Source organism: Schistocerca americana, chromosome 2 (assembly GCF_021461395.2).
Source record: "Schistocerca americana isolate TAMUIC-IGC-003095 chromosome 2, iqSchAmer2.1, whole genome shotgun sequence".
NCBI classification, from domain to species: Eukaryota; Metazoa; Arthropoda; class Insecta; order Orthoptera; family Acrididae; genus Schistocerca; species Schistocerca americana.
Genome location: NC_060120.1, coordinates 710791840 through 710804371, shown reverse-complemented (window position 1 = coordinate 710804371; position 12532 = coordinate 710791840). Strand labels below are relative to the sequence as shown.

The window sequence follows — 12532 nt, the reverse complement described above, 5'->3', positions numbered from 1 at the left end:
ACACAGTCTAAAAAACAATAAAGCCCCAGGTGAAGACTCCATAGTACCAGAAATCCTAAAAATAATGGATACCAACCTCCCACAAGTTTTGGAACATATGTTTAAGAAGATCTGGGACGAAGAAAGAATTCCTGAAGACTGGCAGTGTGCCCTGATACACCCACTACACAAAAAGGGGGATAAGATGAATGTTAATAATTATAGAGGGATCTCGCTACTACCAGTAGGATACAAAATTTTGTCAAGGAAATTACTTCAAATCGTGGAGCCAGTTCTGGATAAAAAAATAGGTGAATATCAAGCAGGTTTTAGACAAGGTAGATCCTGTGTTGAACAAATATTTAACCTGAAAACACTATTTCGTTACAGAATCTCAAGAGGCCAGAGATTTGCAATAGTATTTGTAGATTTCAAAAAAGCATACGACTCGGTAGATAGAGAAACATTACTGAAAGTATTGGAAGAATTTGGGGTCGATACGAAAACAATTCAAATTATCAAACAGACGCTAACAAACAGTAAGGCCAAAGTTAAATTTATGGGTGAAATTTCAAGGAAGTTCGAAATTAAAACAGGTGTTAGACAAGGTGATGGTTTATCCCCAATCCTCTTCAACTGCGTACTGGAAAAGATATTGAGAATATGGAAAGAAGAACTCAAAGGCACCAAGAATGACATCAGAATTGGAACAAAAAAAGAAAAAATAGAAGTGAACTGTTTAGCTTTTGCAGACGATCTGGCAATAATTACAGAAAACGAAGAAATAGCTCAGAACTACCTGGAGAAACTACAAGAAGTTTCGGCCAGAGCTGGACTGCAGATTTCATTTGAAAAAACCGTGTATATGTCTAATCATAGAAATAACAAGAAAAATCTTATTACTAAATACGGCAATATTAAGAGAGTAGAAAAATTTAAGTATTTAGGTGAAATAATTCAAGTGAATGGTTTAGACAAGAGTGCAAACCAGGCGAGAGCAAGGAAAATGGAATTTGCTTTTCAAAAAACCAAAGACATATATAACAAAAAAAACATTTCGATTCAAGCTAAATTAAGACATTATAAAACTGTCATTAGACCAGAATGCCTGTATGCATCGGAGTGCCTAACTCTTAACAAAAAGGGGGAAATAGAAAACATGGAAAAGAAATTTTGAGAAAAATATTAGGACCGAGAAAGATTGGAGAAGAGTACAAGCTAAAGAGTAATAAGGAAATATACAAAACTATTGAGAAAGTGAGTGAGGCAATGCGTAAACGCAGACTAACGTTTTATGGTCACCTGTCGAGGATGGATGGAAACAGACTAACAAGAAAAGTGTTTGAACATAGTAACAGGAACGAAAAAACCAACAATAAATGGATACAGATGGTGAAAAAGGATTTGGCGTATTTTAATGTCACCCGTGAGTCAATCAGGGACAGGGAAAAGTTTAGACAAATAGTGAACGAAATTAAGTGTTTTCCAGAAGAAACGAAACTAAAGAATAATAACAGGAAGTGGTCGGAAGAGCGGAGGAGGAACCACTCGAAAATGATGAGGAAATATTGGGAAGAGAGAAAAAAAGATCAAAAAGCCGGGCAAGTGAATTGTTGAACGTGGTCCAAAGATGGCCGAAATCGAAAGAAGAAGAAGAAGGGTGATAAAATGACTGAGTACCAACCTAATGAAAAGATGACTGTGTAACACGAAACCAATGTGTTAAATATTGATATTCTGGCAGTTAATCATTCAGGAGCAATACCAAGGAAAGGTCTGGAAGAAAATAATAAAAAATAGACAAGGATGAAATGAAAGGTGTCAATTTAAAAGTGGTGATATGAAGAAGTAATCGATGTTCTTGAAGCTAACCATTAGCAATCCTGAATTGAAAATAATAACACTCGAGGACGAAAATTTCACTCTTCAGTGGAGTGTGAGCAGATATGAGAACCCCTGGAAGATTAAAACTGCCTACCGGATCGAGACTCAAACTCGGGACCTTTGCCAAACTTTGGAACGTAGCACTTAAGATACTGGCTACACGGGCAAGACTCACTATGCGTCTTCACAGTTTTACTTCCGCCAGTAGCTCATCTCTTACCTTCCAAAGTTCACAGTGGAGTGCTAGTCCTGCAAGTTTCGCAGGAGAACTTCTGTGAAGTTTGGAATGGAGGTGATACGTTACTGTAAGGACGGGGCGTGAGTCGTGCCTGGGTAGCTCAGCGCGTCGATCAGAGGACTAGCTGCTCTCTGTACTAATAATAATAAAAATACTGAGTGAAGTAATCAACAGCGCACTAGAAGAGGTGTCACGTGACGACCGCCCAGACAAAAAAAAAAAAAAAAAAAAAAAAAAAAAAAAAAAAAAAAAAAATAAAATGAAGGGAAGTCGGTAGAGAACTTGTCCACTAATGGCAAAGGTCTCGTGTTCGAGTCTAGGTCCAGAATACAGTTTTAATCAGCCAGAAAGTTTCATATCAGCACATACTCCGCTGTAATGTGAAAATTTCATTCTGGAAACATCCCCAAGGCTGTGATTAAACTTTGTGTCCGTAATGTCCTTTCTTCCAGGAGTGCCACTAATGCAAGTCTCGCAGGAGAACTCCTGTGAAGTCTGGAACCTAGAAGATGAGGAAGAACAGTTGGCAAGACGGGTGGTGGAGAGCTCAGCCAACGTCTAGTCCAAGAACTGAGAGAGATAAAATCTATGGTTGTACTCAGCCAAGGAGATTAGACAAATCATGTCGTACTTAACCAGGAAGTCAGAACCTCACACAGACATGTCTATGGAACCTCCTTGTACTCAACTTTGTTTCAAAGATATTCTTGATCACGCAGTATCCTTGCGGGTGAAGCTTGAGAAGCAAGTTGTGATTGTTTGCACGAAAGTGTAAAATTTGCAACTCGTGCGGTAGCTTTGAAAGGGAATTCCTGCAGGTTCCATGCCTTGCTGGAAACAGATTTTACGATTCTAACTACATCATGTTTTTGAAAATACTACGAAAGAAAAACAATGGTGGCAGTGGCAGAACATTCAGCTGATGTTGAAATGAAGAATGCCGATAGTCCTGGTGAGGGAGATACTGCAGACACGAAGAAATATGGTGATGATGTAAGTGCTCAGGATATCAGAGAACATGCTATGCAAACTGTAAATGCAGTACAAAGTAGATTCTCGATTTATATTAAGAGTATGCGATGTCTCCCAAATACACGAAGGAAACTTAATTCTGTTCTCCTTAGAAGTACTATTACCGGTTTCTACACACACTCTGCAATTGAAAAAGAATCGATCAGATACTTTGTCAAGCATAGGTTTGGTTCCTGTTGATGGTATTGGTAGGTGGGACTTCACAAGACATGGCCTGCATCTCAATAGGAAAGGGAAAGGTAAACTGACTGAGATGACAGCAAAATCTTTAAGGGGGGGGCACTTAAACCCATGGGAGTACTGTTTTTAGGCTAAGATCAGCATCAAATCATCCTACATTGATTGAAATTGAACTCAATGAAAAGTTCAGACAGGCAGGTACTAGTGATGTGAAAATATTACAAGATTCTCATAACAGTACAGTGAAAAATAATGTCAGTATGTCACAAGTTTCATATAAAAGCACAGTAAAAAATAATGTTAATATATTGCATCAGAATATCAGGCGATTACAAAACGAAGTAGATGAGCTTCTTGTTTATATAGAAGATTAAGAAACTGAGGGTGCCTGCCTGCGACACCATATAGTCACAGGTATGGAAATGGTAAATGTAGGAGGATATAAGCTTCAGTACATGTAAGTAGAGACATTATGGAGAGAGGAGGAGTTGCCATACATGTTAAAATCAGTCATAGTGTGAAAAATTTGGAAACAAAAAAATTTTGTGTAGAGCAAAACATAGAAGCATGTGCCTGTGAGCTTAAATAAATAAAGGCACTTTTATAATTGTAGCCGTGCATAGGTTCCCATTGGGAAATTTATAACTATTTTTGAAAAACTTGGATTCTTTGTTGTGCTACCTGTCAGACAAAGGAAAGCAAATTATTGTTCGTGGGGATTTCAACGTTAATTTTCTGAAAGATTCAGATAGAAAGCTTGACCTTGAAGTATTACTTGGTTCTTTCAATTTGACATCAGTTATTGATTTTCCTACTCGGGTGGTACAGGAAAGCAGCACACTGATAGATAACGTTTTCATAGACGAAGATAAATTCAATCTAATAAAAACGTTTCCTGTTAAGAATGGTCTGTCTGATCACAATTCATTGCTAGTTACAGTATACGATATAGCTCCATACAGTAATGCAAAACAGGCCTCCAATATAGTGCGCTCCATTAACGATTTAACACTTCAAAGTTTTAGGGAAAGCTTGCAACAGTTAGACTGGGATGAGGTGTACAGGGAACATGATGCTAATTTAAAATTTAATCTATTTCATGATACCTTTGTGAGTATATTTGAAAACAGTGGAACATAATTGTAAGAAACCATGTAAAAAGCCATGGCTAACTAAAGGGATAAAAATATCATGTAAACAGAAAAGGGAAATGTATCTTATAGCTAGGAGGAGTAATGATCCCAAAACAATGAAACATTATAAAAACTACTGCACTGTATTAAGAAAAGTTATTAAAAAGTCCAGAGCTATGTGCATTATGTCTGAGATTAGCACATCTGATAACAAAATTAAAACAAATTGGAATATTGTGGAAAGGGAAACAGGGCAACCGAGAGCACAGGAAGACTGTATTTCTATCAAACACAATGAAAAGTTTGTTAACAAGAAGTCAGAATTAGAAAACATTTTTAATAATCATTTTTAAGTGGTGTAGAGAAAATAGGTTCCAGCTATTAATTAGAAAATTCTAGGCAGTATATGGAAGAAGCAGTACCTACACAATTTGATAAAAATGAAATTCAACCTACCTCTCCTATTGAAATTAGGAAAATAATAAATTCACTCAAAAGTAAAAGCTCACATAGAATTGATGGCATTTCCAACAGAGTACTAAAAGCTTGTTTCTAACAAATAAGTAGGATTCTCAGCCACATATGTAGTAGCTCACTGAAACAGGGAATTTTTCCAGATAGACTAAAATATGCTGTTGTTAAACTGTGGCATAAAAAAGGGGATAGATCTGATGCTAACAACTACTGCCCAATCTCACTTCTGACAGCTTTATCCACATATTTGTGAAAATGGAGTACAAAGAAAATGTCAATTTGGTTTTCAGAAAGGCTTTTCAACAGAAAATGCTATATATGCTTTCACTAATCAAATATTAAATGCAATGAATAACTGAACATCGCCCATTGGGATATTTTGTGATCTCTCAAAAGCTTTTGATTGTGTGAATCATGAAATTCTTCTAGATAAGCTTAAGTATTGTGGTATGAGTGGGACACTGCACAAATGGTTTAATTCATACTTAACTGGACGAATGCAAAAGGTTGAAATTAACAGTACAAATAGTCTACAAAAACCAGGCGAATCCTCTAACTGGGGAGGTTCCAAGAACAGTGTCCCACAGAGTTCAGTCTTAGGTCCCTTATTGTTCTTAATATATATTAATGACTTGCCACTCTATATTCATGAAGATGCAAAGGTAGTTCTTTCTGCTGATGATACAATTATAATAATCACACTCAAGAAGCAAGAATCAGCTGAGGAAATTGCAAATAATGTTTTTCAGAAAATGATTAAGTGGTTCTCTGCAAATGCACTCTCACTGAATTTTGAGAAAAGACAGTTTATACAAGTCTGTAAAATAAATGGCATAACACCATTGATAAATATAGACTGTGAACGAAAGTCTGTTGCTAAGACAGAATACTCAAAATTTCTGGGTGTGTGCATTGATGAGAAATTGAATTGGAAGAAACACATCAATGATATGCTGAAATGGTTAGTTCAGCTACTTATGCTATTAGGGTTATTGCAAATTTTGGTGATAAATGTATTAGTAAATTAGCCTACTAAACCTATTTTCATTCACTGCTTTCATATGGCACTGCACAAAAGTCTGTAATCAGAATAATAGCTGGAGCCCACCCAAGATCACCTTGAAGACATTTATTTAAGGACCTTGGGATATTCACAGTACCTTCGCAATACATATATTCACTTATGAAATTTGTCATTAATAAGCCATCCCAATTCAAAACTAACAGTGAAGTGCATAGCTACAACACTAGACGAAAGGATGATATTCACTATTATGGATTAAATCTCACTTTGGCACAGAAAGGAGTGAATTATGCTGCCACAAAAATCTTTCGTCGTTTGCAATATAGTATTAAAAGCCTGTCAGATAGCCAACCAATATTTAAAAGCAAATTAAAAGAATTTCTAAATGACAACTCGTTCTATTCAACAGATGAATTCTTAGATATGAAGTAGTGGCTGTAAAAAATTGTTAATTAATTATTTTGTGTAAACAAAACTTATGTTAAAGTGACACGTTCCACATCATTACGAAATGTATTCATGATCTATGGAACAAGGATTAATGGATGTATATGTATGTATTGAAGCATTATCAAATTCTGTGGTGGAGCCACTTGAAACAGAAGGATCGACATACCAACGAATGCGTAGTGGAAAAGGTTCATCTTCCTGAGGTACATGCATACATACATCTACTGGTTCTTCTGAAGTTGATTAATGGATCTAAGTATGAAGATGCAGTTACATGTTCTGACCTCCTTATGCAAAAGGTGACGGCATGGAGTAGAAGAACTCTTGATCTTGAAACTGCAAAGTGCTATGAACTTCAAATCACTTAGAAAAAAATAGAGAATTTCTCCTCTCTAGACTACGCACAGAAACTTTGCGGAATGATAATGAAGCACAAGGACTTCTGACAAACTGTCTGCTTAGAAACTATTTACATTATAACCTACACGACCAACTTGACAAACTGGTGTCAGAGTCAGTTTTCCCGGAGTCTGATAGCAATAATGAATGAGCTCGTTTCTTTTATTATCTTGGCAGGATTAAAGCAGCCCGTTTAGAATATATAACTGCACACAAAAATCTTGTTCGGGCATTGAGGAACGCTCCACAGAAGGCAGCAATCGGCTTCTGGCAGATCGTGCAAAAGTTAGCTGTCACAATTGAATTACTTTTCGCAGATATACCAGAAAGACATATCTTGAGACACGCTGCATTAAGAAGGTCATTGGACCTTATTTCCAGGTAACTCAGGCTGTTTGCATGGGAAATCTTCAATGTTTTGGAAGAATACTTAAAAACTTTGGTCCACAATCTACATAATTCATTTACTCTAATTTTATGTTTGAGATACAATGTTATCAAGACAGCGATCAGGTCTGTGGGTTTGTCGTACTCACAAACCGCTCCAGCGCACAGCAAAGAAGTTAGGTCTTAGTTCACTACAGAATGCGGAGTTCATTGTCGCAAATGCTATTGGAGGTAGAGACACTGAAGTCACAGTGGATCGCGAAAGAGGGTATATGCGTTGTAGAGATACTAATGTATTGTACGAGAGAACCTCAATCTTCACATCAGCGTATTTCGTTTTGTCTGGAACTTCACAATCAACGTGCAAAAGCCATGCCTTATCCTCAAAAATCGTATGGCGAGGTCCTGTAGTCTGCAGAAGAACGGGGAGAACAACAAGATATGATACTTCCGAAGGAATGGCTGAAGAGGGTGATGATCGTTTCCCGTAATTGATGTAATTAATTATTATTTTTAATGAACAGATGTTTCTTTTGTTTCAAGTAACAAAATTTTCTGCGTTGTTTAATCCATGCAGTTCGCATTCTATAGTTACTTTACGTTGATAAATAAACTCTCATTTACAAACAACAAAAAAAATGGTCGGTAGAGCAATTGCACGCGAATGACAAAGGTCCCTAGTTCAAGTCTCAGTCTGGCACACAGTTTTAATCTGCCAGGGACTTATGTGCTTGTGAATGCGCAGATTTTTGTGAGGCACAGAAGATCATAGATCGCCGATAGGAAACTGTGCATGCTTTCGGAGGCTGAAGAATGCATTCGAAATAATTTTACTACATTAAACTGAGTTTCATATATTACAAATTGGCACAAGAGTTTTATTTACATGTTCCGTTTCAATGATCTATCGTACATTATTACGAATCTGCGTCACAAAACATGTTGACGAGACAGATATTTATGTTACATTCTTAACAGACCTTGCCTATAGGTCTTCTATTGGTATACCCTCCCACCAAATGATGAACGACGGAACAGTTGGAAAATAAAAATACCCCAAAATTCTGACAGCTATTCGTCTGAATTAATGTTACCGTTAACCTAGCTCTCTTACTGATGTTTAACGTTCCTTTATCCAGTTCTGAGTTCAAGCTCAATGACTCTTTACAATACGTTTGTCTACCACGTTTCATTGTATGAAGGTAAAATTTTCATGCATGCTTTACACCATTGAATTTTTAAGCTGTTAAGAGGTTGCCCTCTTTGAACACATGAAATACAGGTGACTTCCGCGATTTTTCAAGTAAAACAAAAAAGGTATTGCTAAATACGATGATATAGTTTCAATCCTTACACTTTTATCTTTTGTGTACACGTCGGAAGCTCCCTGTAACTACTGCACCAGGTGGAAGGTTCCCTTGCAGCCGGAATATTAGTTATCGGCGGGAATTCCCGAAGCCCTCCTACTGGACGTCTAACAAAATATTTTTGTATAACTGGTTTTCAATGTATTTTCTATCAACATACATAGGGTAATTGAGAAATATTAAGTCGTAACAAAATGGTGACGTGTTGAAACGAATGTCATTTTCTCCGCGCAGAAAATCGAGACAAAAGCGTGCACCAAAAACAGACTTTTGAAGATACCGTAAAACATCTACTTACAATGATAGAGAATTCGATTTAGAATGCCGGCAACAAATTTCGATCCATATCTATTGCACCATAATCAGGCTACGCTCCCCGCCAATTTGAAAAATACTGTTGCAAGAACAACGCATGTAAAGTTTTGACTTACATTTTTTGTAATTAATTGAAGCATACCTGTAATCAGCGATCCTGGTCCATACAGCGATCCTTCCAGATCAAAAAGGAAGTCATCCTCCATCTTCTTCGCTGCCGCGGTGGTCCTGCAGGCCTCTTTGGCAGCTTCTGTCATCCGCTGCTCTGATCGTCCGCTATTTGACACAAAACTATAGATGTATCTGAAATTTTGTTCTGTCCATAGTTTTTTAAGTTTATAATATGACGGATTTTAATTTTTAATGTGAGCTACTATAATTTATAATTAATTCTGACACGATCTTTACAAGTTAGCACATTCAACGGCGAGCAACTTTACTTCTGTTTGCTGGTAATATAATCGTTGGTGACACAGTGTTTACATCACTCCCACTTACCCCGGTCACTTGATCAGTTTCAGTGTATGCACAAACTAAGCAGTTTGTGGTCCCAAAAATGTATGGTGTTGTCTTGTTATCTAACAGGAGGTAATAACAGTCAACTGTGAAAGATCGTTTTCCATTGTTCCTGAGGAATTTCGTTTCATTAGCCTATAATCATATTTAATCTTTTTCTTATTACACAAGATTCACTTTCCTACAGCAATGTTAGTACTGACATAAGTTTATAAAATTTAAGATATGTTTCTGTTCTAATTCTATTTTGGAAAGATTTTCTAATGGTACAGTTAGGTAACTGAATTCAATTTTGTCTTTTTGATCTAGGCCTCTCCTGTACGTTAGCATGGTCCCTAATAATTTAAATCTATCTGTTGTTTTTGTTGTTGCGGTCTTCACTGAAGACTGGTTTGATGCAGCTCTCCATGCTACTCTATACTGTGCAAGTCTCTTCATCTCCAAATAACTAAACCTACATCCATCTGAATTTGCTTACTGTATTCATTTCTTGGTCTCCTTCTATGATTTTTAACTCCACACTTAACTCCAGCGCTAAATTGTTGATTCCTTGATGTCTCAGAATGTGTCCTATCGACCGATCCGTTGTCTTAGTCATATTGTGCCACAAATTGCGTTTCTCATCAATTAGATCCAGTACTTCCTGATTAGTTACGGGATCTAACTGTCAATTATTCTGCATTCTCCTGTAGCACCACATTTCAAAAGCTTTTATTCTCTTCTTGTCTGAACTTTTAATCGTCCATGTTTCACTACCATACATAGCTACACTCCATACAAATACTTTCAGAAAAGAATTCCTCACATGCAAGTCTATATTCGATGTTAAAAAATCTCTTTTCTTCAGAAATGCTTTTCCTGCCATTGCCAGTCTACGTTTTATATCCTCCCAACTGGGAGCGTCATCAGTTATTTTGCTGATCAAATAGCAAAACTCGTCTAGTACTTCAAGTCTCTCGTTTCCTAATCAGGTTCCCTCAGCATTACCTGATTTAATTCAGCTACATTCCATTATTCTTGTTTTGTTCTTGTTGGTGTTCAATTTATATCCTCCTTTCAAGACAGTGTCCATTCCTTTTAACTGCTCTTCCAAGTCCTTTGCTGTCCCTGATAGAATTACAGTGTCATCGGCGAACCTCAACGTTTTTATTTCTTCTCCATGGATATTAATTCCTACGCCAAATATTTCTTTGGTTTCCTTTACTGATTGCTCAGTGCACAGACTGAATAACGTCGGGGACAGGCTACAATCCTGCCTCAGTCCCTTCTGAACCATTGCTTCCTTTTCACGCAGGCAACTGTTATGACTGCCGCCTTGTTACTATACAAGTTGTAAACATCCTTTCGTTCCATGGATTTTATCCCTGATACCTTCAGAATTTCAAAGAGAGACTTCCAGTCAACATTATCAAAAGCTTTCTGCAAATGCTATAAAGACGTTTACCTTTTCTTAACCTATCCTTTAAAGTAAGTCATAGGATCAGCATCGCTTTGCGTTTTCATTCATTTCTCTCAAATCCAAACTGATTTTCCGCAAGGTCGGCTTTTACCAGTTTTTCCACTCTTTAGTAAAGAATTGTTGTTAGTATTTTGCAGCCGTGACTTATTAAACAGATAGTTGGGTAATGTTTACACCTGTCAGCACCTGCTTTCTTTGGAATTGGGATTATTACATTCTGATTGATGTCTGAGGTTATTTCGCTTGTCTCATACATCTTGTACCCCAAATGGAATAATTTTGTCATGGCTGGTTCTCTAAATACCAACGGCCTTGCCGCAGTGGTAACACCGGTTCCGGTCAGATCACCGAAATTAAGCACTGTCTGACTTGGCCAGCATTTGGATGGGTGACCGTTCGGGTCTGCCAAGTGCTGTTGGCAAACAGGCTTCACTTGGCCCTTGTGGGGCCAAGTGAGCTGCTACTTACTGAGAAATAGCGGCACCGGTCACGAAAACTGACAGCGGCCGGGAGAGCAATGTGCTGACCGCATGCCCTCCGTATCTGCATCCGGTGATGCCTACGGTGATGCCCGGTCGGTACCGATGGCCTTCACGCCTGTTCGGACAGTGTTCCTTTGTTTTGTTCTCCAAATGCTATCGTTATTTCTGACTTAATTTCGTCTACTCCCAGGGCCTAGTCTCGACTTTCAGCGCTCTGCCAAATTCTTCTCTCAGTATGATATATCTCAACCTTATCCTCATCTACGTCCGCTTCCCTTTCTATAATATTGCTTTCAATTTCGTCTCCCTTGTATAGACCCTCTATATACTCCTTCTACGTTTCACCTTCCCCTTCTTTGGTTACGTCTAGTTTCCATCTGAACTCTTGATATTCATACAGCTGCTTCTCTTTTCTGCAAAGGCTTCTTTAGTTTTCCTGTCGGTGGTCTCTATCTTTCCCCTAGTGAAATATGCTTCTAAACACTTGAATGTGTTCTACAACAATTTCTGCTTAGAAATTTTGCACTTCCTGTCAATCTTATTTCTTACACGTTTGTATTCGCTGTCACCTGCTTCATTTGCTGCATTTTTAAATTTTCCTTTTTCTTCAGCTAAATTCAATATCTCCTGCGTTACGTAAGGTTTTCTACTAGGCCTGGTCGTTTTACTTATTTGATCCTCTGCTGCCTTCACCAGTTCATATCTTAAAGCTTCGTCTTCTACTGTGTACTTTTCCCCTGTTCTTGTGATCCGTTGCCTAATGCTCCTTCTGAAACTTTCAACGAACTCTGCTTCTTTCAATTATCCAGGACCCATCTCCTTAATTTACTATTTTTTGCAGTTCCTTGAGCATTAATCTACAGTTTGTGTCTTTCTTGGCTACAATAATGGTTTCACTACGCTGTTCATATTAGCTTACCCGCATTACTGCATTCTTGTTAATTATTAAACTTACTCCTGGTTTACCCCTATTTGACTCTGTATTCATAATACGGTATTCATCTGACTAAAATACCTGCTCCCCCTGCCAGCGAACTTCACTAATTCCCACTATACCTAACTCCAACCTATCCATTCCACTTTTGTATTTTCAGACCTACCTGCGCCATTAAGGGATCTGACGTTCCTCGTTACGATCCGTAGAAGGCCCGTCTGTTTCTCCTGATGACGACATCCTCCTGAGTTGTCCCTGTCGGGAGATTCAAACGCGTGA

At 37.8% G+C, this 12532-nt stretch overlaps 1 pseudogene; it reads left to right on the top strand.

Moving 5' to 3' along the window:
- The first annotated feature begins 2995 nt into the window (after window positions 1-2995).
- LOC124596525 lies at window positions 2996-7671 on the top strand (annotated as a pseudogene).
- The last annotated feature ends 4861 nt before the right edge of the window (window positions 7672-12532 follow it).